This window comes from Marmota marmota, unplaced genomic scaffold (genome assembly GCF_001458135.2).
Source record: "Marmota marmota marmota unplaced genomic scaffold, marMar, whole genome shotgun sequence".
NCBI lineage: Eukaryota > Metazoa > Chordata > Mammalia > Rodentia > Sciuridae > Marmota > Marmota marmota.
Genome location: NW_026005599.1, coordinates 527,783 through 537,422, shown reverse-complemented (window position 1 = coordinate 537,422; position 9,640 = coordinate 527,783). Strand labels below are relative to the sequence as shown.

The window sequence follows — 9,640 nt, the reverse complement described above, 5'->3', positions numbered from 1 at the left end:
GTTATTGAAACAGGAATACAAACATGAAATATATGTAAAAGTCATGTTTTAAAATTCTAAAATTACTAATGACCTTAGAAAATGTGACAGCTGCTATCACTTTTTATTTGTTTTATGAAAAGTAACTTATATATTCACTTTATATTGATTTTAATCATAACATATGCTTTTCAAGTTTGGGTGAAACAAAAAAAAATGAAGAATCAATGTCTCATTGTCTTAAGAAATTGTTAGGCTGAGCAAATGGTAATGCAGAGTTTCATAGAACCATTCTGGAATATACCACTAAGAAACTGTTCCAAACTTCTGGAGCATTTTACATAAATGTTCCAGAAGTTTGCAGTATTGAACACAGTATGATAGATAAAGGTGTCAGAAGTGCTAGAGAGAAATTTGTACTAGGGATGGGGAGGTAGATTAAATTAAGCTTCTTCTTAATTGTTACCAATTAGAGCATAATTCATGGAGAAATAATCATTCTAACTTGATAGCAAATAAATATGTGTAAATTTATTAACTTGTAATCTAGCTTCATTTTTAATATAACATTTATTCAAAAAGTGTGAAAGGATATAAAATGAAAAAACATTAGTTTTATGAGTTTTTTTTTTTTAATTTGCAGATTAACTCCAAAGAGTGCCTAATTTCTAATGATCTAATGAAGTAAAAATACTGTTAAGGCTTTAGCTTACTGTAGCATCAAACAAAGGGTAGAACATTGTGGTGGTAGCTTTTTTTGTTGTTGTTGTTGTATAAAGAGATTAAATGAGACTGATTATGAATATTTACACATCTTCAAAGCCATTTAGGTTTCTAGTGTCCACCAGAGTGTTTGCCTACTTATTGGCTGGCTTGGTTATGAAACATTTAGAAAGCCCTTCACTACTTGTTTTACAAGCAGCTTGTTAATTTTTTTCGTACAAATCTTCATTAATTGCATGTATGAAATTAATCATACAGTTAAGGAAGGGAGTATTACACTTACTACCCAGTATATATATTTATGTTTTTGTGTTTATGTGTGTGTGTGTGTGTCTGTGTATTTGTGCATGTGTATTTTTTTTTCAAAATTTTATTCAGAAGTGCAGAAAGGGTTTCAATTCAGTCATGGCCTCTTCCTACACCTATTATGCCTGGGATGTTTCAGGAGTCCTTACTAATGTTGCAGGTATTTCTTTCTCTTTTCTATGCTGTGATTATTATAAGCCAAAAAAATAGAATAAATATATCTCAGAGATGCCAAGTTTTATCTCACTTATTTGGCATCTGTAGGCCTAAGTGAATAATCAGTGTTTTTTTTGGCAAAAGCATCTTTTAAGTTCCTTGATATGAGAATTTGTGGCCATTTAGCAGAACTTGTCCCCATGGATATGATTACCAATAGAATATATATGATATAATATGATGGCATGACTTTGTAATAGGAATAAAAGTAGTTTAACCTGATTTATTTATTTATAATTATATATTTTATAGATATTTAATATACATATAATTGTATACTTATATATTTATAATTTTAAATATATAAATCTCTCTCTCACACACACATATATGTTTATAATATTGTCTTTAAGATAAGCAGGGTTTGGGGATGGATTGGGGTGAGTGTAATGGTGAAAAGACCAAGGACAATTGCTGAATTTTTGACTTGAGCACTCTAGGGTAGTTGCTGATACCCAATCCTGTATGGGGCAGAAAGACCTCATGAGGCAGGGAAAAGAGTGCTAGTCTTGAGGAAAGCTTTTTTGTTGATGTTGTGATTTCTCCTAGATATCCACTTGAACATGTCTGAAGGTGACAGGAGAGGACTGGGAAGAAAATGAATATTTGGGAGGCAAAGGGATTTGGAAAATACTGCCAATGAGACTGAGCATGACCCTGGGTGTGGGTGAATATATAGAAGTACAGGGAGCATTTCTCTGAGCTAGGGCTCAGAGAAACCTATATTTAGCAATGGAGAAGAAAAGTCTATGAAGAAGGCAGAGAGTGAGGGCATCCAGTTAAGGAGATAGAAAAACCAGAGAAATGTAATGACATGGATTTCTGGAAGAGATGAATTTAAAAAGAAAGGCAGAACCTCATGTTTTGGAAACCACTAAAAGTGAACTACAGGGTGGCAAAGGAGAGACCTTGAGATTTGGCACCATAGTGGTTTCTGATGATCTCAGTAAAATCCCTGTTCTTAGGTTGTGGGAACTGAGGCCAATTGGATGATTTATGGAAAAATTAAGGTCAGCATAGTGAAAGCAATAGCTGGAGATTGTTTTTCTAATTGTGCACAATGAGATAAAGGGAGACTTAGTCAGATGTTAACATTTATGATCTCTGAGATGTGGAAAGAGATAATTCCTGCAATTGCTTGTTTGTGGCTGCAGAAATCTTTTTTTCTATTACCATGTCTGCTACCTACACCCTAGAGTTGATTTTTTTAAAGTAATAAGGAAGCCCAGTAGTAATTTCTGCATAGTAGGAAGGGTGCTGGGGCAGGGCAAGGGATGAAAGTAGAAGATAGATAATTACATATGATAACTGTGTACCATAATAATTTGGAATTATTATGCTCAATTCCATTAACATGTGCAATAAATATTTGTTAATTAAAAACAAATTAAAACTAATTATTCTATTTGATCACTGAAAGGTAGGCACTCAACACTGAGGGATAGAGTATCCTTATGGTTTGTTTCCTGCTTGTGAAAATGGTCACTTTCAATCACCTATAAAGAGAACTAATTAAATAATTGGAGATTCCTTGGAAAGCTGGGAATGGAACCACCATTTGACCCAGCTATTCCCCTTCTCTGACTATACCCAACAGACCTAAAAGGAGCATACTACAGGGACACAGCTACATCAATGTTCATAGTAGCACAATTCACAATAGCTAGATTGTGGAACCAACCTAGATGCCCTTCAACAGATGAATGGATAAAAAAAATGTGGCATTTATACCCAATGGAATATTACTCAGCACTAAAAAATAACAAAATCATTGCATTTGCACGGAAATGGATGGCATTAGAGCAGATTATGCTAAGCGAAGTTAGCCAATCCCTAAAAATCAAATGCTGAATGTCTTCTCTGATATAAGGGAGGTGACTCAAAACAGAGTAGGGAGGAAGAGCATGAGAAGAAGATTACCATGAATCAAGGAAAAGAGGTGGGAGGGAATGGGAGGGAGAAGGGCAATTGCATGGAAGATGGAGGGAGATCTCAATGGTTTCACAAAATACATATACGATGGTTTGACAGGGAAGGGAAGAAAAAAAGAGAGATAAGTGTCCCAGTAGAATGGGTAGAGAGATGTGATGGGAGGGGAGGGAAGGGGAGGGGGGATAGGGAGGGCAGAAGAATACAACTGACACTAGGATTGCTGTATGTATATACATGGATGTATAACCAATGTGATCCTGCAATCTGTACACGTGGAAAAATGAGGATTAATACCCTATTTGAATCAAATGTGTGATATGTCAAGATCATTGTATTGTCTTGAGCAATAATAAAAAAAATAAAATTTAATCTTAAGTAAAGCTATACATATCAGTTTGTATTCCAGGTCAAATCTTTATTTCCTTGAACTGGGTGAGTTAATTCTCTCCAGTGGGGGAAAAATAGCTCATCTTTAAACCACTTTCAATGTTTTCAAGGTAACAGTGGCACAAATAATCAAGGTCTTATATTAATGATGTCAACTTACTGTCAACAGAATTGCAGGAAGCAAAAAATCAAGTCAAATGCAGGTCGAACACTGGAAACTATACAAATATATGAAAAGTAAACCAAAGAATTTCTTGTTATCAATTTCTAATTTTATTACATTTTACTGAAAAATTACGTGATATTAATTCGATTTTTTAACATGTGTTGAGACTTATTTGGGGGCCTATCCTATGATCTATCTTGGAGAATGTTCCATGCACTGATGAGAAGAATGTGTATTCAAGTTGTCACCAGACAGCTGGACCTGCTAGCATCTTGATCTTGTGCATCTCAGTCTCCAGAACTATGAGAAAATAAAATTATATTATTTGTTAAAAAATAATAATAATTTTGGAAGGAATAGTATGGATTTGTAATGCCTTGTTGTCACAGCATGATGAGGTTACCTGATGGTCACTGAAATATTTAAAGTGCTACAGTCCATCCATTGTCAAAATATTTTGTGCCAGGTTCATTCTTTGGGAATGTAATACTTTTTCCTTATTCCTTCATTATTTGTTACAATCAAGTCACTGAATCTGCCCATCCATAAAATGACAAGGATACTAAGCTCCACATGCAGGAGGGGATGCTATTATCCTGCATTGTTTTGAACTCTTCTATATCAAAGATTTGTCTGTTTCCATCACTTTTTATCAATGAAGTGAATTATGTTTTATCAGTAAATATATATTCATTCATTGCTTTCACTTATAATTTACTGTAATAGGTTTTTGTTTTATTGCTCATATTTTTCCAACTTTAACTATTTCAGGATCTTTTACCTTAGTTCGTATGTCACTTTTCAGGAATCCACATATGCCCTTGGGAGACTCTCCTCCTACTCTTCCTTCTCTTCCTCCTTCATATGTTAAGGCTCATTTTTTAATTTATCTTACCAGATCCTAGAATCAGCACTTTCTCCAGGGAAATATACACCTTTCTACTGGCATTTTTAGGGAAACATGTAATTTTTCATGTCCAATGCAAAATGAAAACTTAGAGTCCCTGTCTAAAAGCAGGTGACCTGTGCCATTAACATCATGCCACAGAAATCTATTTCCTTCTTCTGTGATCTCTGTACGTATCATGGTACAGTTTGTCTGTCTTTTAATTGTCCTTTTAATTATAACATTTTTAATTATTAGCAAGACTTCTAACATTCATCTTTAAGTATACCATATCAATTCTAAATGCAAACTTACTAACAAGTCACATTGTAGAGCTTGTACATACATGTTGTGTTCATTAATACCAAAGAAGTGAATATGTTACACAGAACCAGTGCAATTGTTTTTACTACACCTTGATAACTGTGAAAGTTTCTCCACCTGGTTTGTTAATGAGTTTGAAATAACTGGAAGAAAAGTGACTGTGGATCACCCTACTTTCCCTCTCCCTTCACATCCTCAGCTGGAGAGATGGGCTGACACAGTGAAGTACCTTGAGTGACAAAGATTTCTTCTTTCTATATTTAAATCTAATTCTGGTTGGACATTAATGTGTGGTCTCCCTGGATTTTATAATCCTCCCTTTTTTAACTTATGTGTGGATAGGACATGGTTACACTGTACCCAACTCTCTCTTAGCTCCCATATTTCCTTGGCCCACTGGACTTCTATGATAATGGGAATGAAATCTCAGTGTGCATGAGGTGGCCAAATGTGATATATCTGCAGGTTACATTTGTGTGCTGTGTTCATACCTGTCATCCATTGTCTTCTTGGAATTTACTTATGAAAAGTAAGTAGTAAGATATAATCAATAAAAATTATGATAGCAGTAGCACAATATTCAATAAAGAACAGGTCCACTTTCAGCAGGAATCCTGACTGTGTAGAAGAGCATCATGGGGCTAGGCCTCCTTTCTCTGCCTTCTGCCTCCTCCGCTCTCTCCATCATTCTTCCCTCCCTCCCTCGCTTGCTTCCTTCATTCCTCTCTTGCACAATAGTAAGAACACTAGTAGGATATATGTACTCTGAAAACATATATAAGTGAACATTATAGTATTGTAAAGTGTAAGTACAGAAGTATTCTGCAAATATCTAGAAGTTGTTTATCTTATACTATTAAACTTTTATATCCATTGAAGATTAGCACCCGTTTTACCTGAACCACATTTCTTGGAAACAACATGCTGCTCTGTTTCCTTTTGTTTTTGCCACTAGGGATTGAACCCACAACACTTAACCACTGAGCCACATCCCCAGAGTTTTTATTTATTTATTTATTTATTTATTTATTTTTAATTTAGAGACACAGTCTCACTCAGTTGCTTGCTTAGTGCCTGGCTAACTTGATGAGGCTGGTTTTTAACTTGTGATCTTGCCACCTCAGCTTCTCAAACCACTGGTATTCAAGGTATGTCCCAATGTGCCCAGCTCGTGTACTGGTTTTTCATAGGGATTTTTTTTGTGTGTGTGTGTTTTAGACTTTATACTCTTCTCAGGTGATGTGTAAGTAATTTCTCTCATTCTAACAGTTAAATCTTTTCCCTGTTCATGCATTATTGTGCTGTGCAGAAACTTTTGGTTTAATAAAATTATACTTGTATGTTTATGCTTTTGTCCTCTGTCGTTTTACTGTCATAGCCAGAGGACCATTTCCTAAAGCAATGTTGTAAAGTGTTTCTTCTGTGTTTTCTTTTATATTTTGCTCACAAACTTATGCTCTTCTTTTTATTTTTAAATTTAGATTGAAAACTAGCAACTTTATTTGCATGTGTTGTATAACATGATATTTTGATACATGCAACATTGTGTAGTGATCAAATCAGAGTAAATATCATATTTGTCACCTTAGTAGGATGGGAAGAGATTAGTAAATGGAACCCAAGTATTTTTTTCCAAGAATTTTACAGATTCTCATCTCACTGTTATATTTTTTTTTTCTCTCTGACTTGATGTTTTGATATGGTGTAGGAAAAGTTTTGGTTTTCTTTTTTCCCCATGTGGACATAGAGTGTCCTCAGCACCATCTGTTAAGGAGACTACCCTTTATCCATTCTGTATTATTGACCCCCTCCTCAAAGATGATTGTGAAGTGAATGTCCGGGCTTATCCTTGTTCTCTTTTCTGTGCATTGGTCTGTACATTGCCTTCTATTTCAGTACAACAGTGTTTTAATTTTTATAGTTTGCAATTTGTTTGATTCTATCTTTTTGGCATTTGTTACAATTATCTATACATAACAGTATAATGCATTGGCACAGCATGCATAAATGGAGTTTAACTTCATGTTTTTCTTGTTGTACATGATGTAGAATTATACCAGTCATGTATTTGTATAAGCATGCAGGGTAATAATATCTGATCCATTTCATTATCCTTCAAAACCTCATACCTCTTTTCCTCCCTACTCTTTTCTCTTTCTTTTTTTAAAGAGAGAGAGAGAGAGAGAGAGAGAGAGAGAGAGAGAGAGAATTTTTTAATATTTATTTTTTTTAGTTTTTGGCGGACACAACATCTTTGTATGTGGTGCTGAGGATCGAACCCAGGCCAAACGCATGCCAGGCGAGTGCGCTACTGCTTGAGCCACATCCCCAGCCCCTCTTTTCTATTTCTAATCCAAAGTGCATTTAATCTTCCCTAGTCCCTTTGATTGTGAATTAGCATCTGCACATCAGATAAAATATTCAGCGCTTGGAACTTTTCTGTTGGTTTATTTAGCTTAGCATGGTATTCTCAAGTTCCATTCATTTGCTGGCAAGTGGCATAATTTCATTCTTTTTAGGATTGAGTAATATTCCATACACACACACCCATACACACACACACACACACACACATATCACATTTTATTTATCTATTCTTCTGTTGAAGGGAGCTAGGTTGGTTCCCTAGTTTAGACATTGTGAAATGACCTACTCTACATTGATGTGGCCACCAGCAATGTATGAGTGTACTTTTTCTCCCATATCCTCATGAACACTATTATTGCTTATATTCTTGATAATTTCCATTATGACTACATTCTAGTGAAATGAAGTATTGAAATAGTTTTGATTTGGATTTCTCTAATTGGTAAAGATGATGGTCTTTTTTATATGTTTTTTGATCAATTGTATTTCTTCTTGTATGAAGTGTCTGTTCAGTTCCTTAGTCCATTTATTGATGGGTTATGTCTCTTTTTTGGCATTAAGATTGTTGAGGTCTTCATATATCTTGGAGATTACTGCTCTATTTGATGTGTGTGTGGTAAAGATTTATTTTTTCCATTCTGTAGGCTCTCTCTTCATGTTATAGATTGTTTCCTTTGCAGAGAATAAGCTTCTTAGTTTGAATCCATCCCATTTATTGATTCCTAATTTTACTGGTTGTGTTTTAAGAGTCTTGTTCAAGATCTTAGATCCTAAGCTAACATGTTGAGGATGTGGACCTTCTTTTTTTTCTGTTAGGCACAGGGTCTCAGTTCTCATGTTTAAGTCTTTGATCTACTTTGAGTTGATTTTTGAGCAGAGTTTTAATTTCATCTTTCTACATATGGATTTCCAGTTTTCCCAGCACCAATTGTTGAAGAGGCTATTTTTTCTCCAATTTATGTTTTTGGCACCTTTGTCTAGTATAGATTGGTCTACATGTCTTTTGATACCTTTTTTATCAACTATTTCTCTGTAGTATAGTTTAAGGTCTAGTATTATAATGCCTACTGATTCACTCATTTTTTTGAGAACTGCGTTGGCTATTGTGGCTCTCCTAATTTTTTCAAGTTAATTTCGTGTTTACTTTTACTAGTTTTATGAAGAATGTNGGGCATTTTTTTTTTTTTTTTTTTTTTTTTTTTTTTAATTTTTAGAGGGAATGCTTTAAAATTTTTCTCCCTTAGGAATAATGTTTCCTAGGAGCCTCTGCCCTTGGAGGTCCAGGTGCAGCTGCTGCTGCCTGGGTGGGAGCAGGGTCAAGTGTAAGGTAGTGGGGGGCGTGGATCCTCAGGGAGGCCAGGCCCCTCCCCCACCACCACTCGGGCCAGCTTGGTGGGGGAGACTGAGGATGGAAACACCTTTCTAGAGCAATGAGGCACTGTGCCAGTGGCAATGGCGGCAACTTAGCATCAGGGCCGCGTGTTCCCCTGAGGCCCCTGATGCCGAAGCCAGAAGCAGCAGCGCCACCTATGGGCCCCCTGCGTGCAGATGGCGCCCCCAGTGAGGCGCCCCTCATGGCCTGCTCTCCACGCTGAAGTGGAGCTGCTCAAGCTCGCCTCTCCTGAGCTGGAGCGCCTCATCATCCAGTCCAACAGGCTGGTCACCACCACACTGATGAGCTCGCAGTTCCTCTACTCCAAGGTGGCGGCAGCCAGGAGCAGGAGTTCATGAGGATATTGTCAAGGCTCTGGAGGATTTGCACAAGCAGAACCAGCTTGGCGCGGCCACCTGCAGGAGAACCCTCTGTCAAGGTATTGGAGGCACCCACACACTGCAGAGAGCTGGCCCTAGCCAGCTGGCCCTAGCCAGGGGCGCGCCAGAGGCACCGGTCTAAGCAAACCTGAGCAGCTATGCGGGTGGCACCACTGGTGCTGGGGGCGCTGCAAGGCCCGCCTTTGCTGCCTGGCCCATTCACTTCCCGCCATGCCACCCCTGGCGCACTGGGGCCTCTATGCCTGGCCATGCTCAAGGACAAGCCTCAGATGATGCTCTTTGTGCCAAGCTTTGGTGAGAGCCCGCCGCTGTCGCTCATCCACATGGACATGCAGGAACGCATCAAGGCGGAGCCCAAGCGGCTGCTCAACAGCATCGCAGCCTCCAAGTACCGCAAGCATAATCTGGAGCTCATCTCGTGCCTGGAGGAGAATGTGAAGACACTCAAGAGCCAGAACTCGGAGCTGGCTTCCGATGTGAGCCTGTTGCGCTAGCAGGTGGCGCAGCTCAAGCAGAAAGTCCTCAGCCACGTCAACAGTGGCTGCCAGCTTCTGCCCCAGCACTACATGCCCGCATATTGA

At 37.7% G+C, this 9,640-nt stretch overlaps 1 pseudogene; it reads left to right on the top strand.

Annotated features, from left to right (window-relative positions):
• The first annotated feature begins 8,770 nt into the window (after positions 1–8,770).
• Positions 8,771–9,640, top strand: LOC107160716 (annotated as a pseudogene).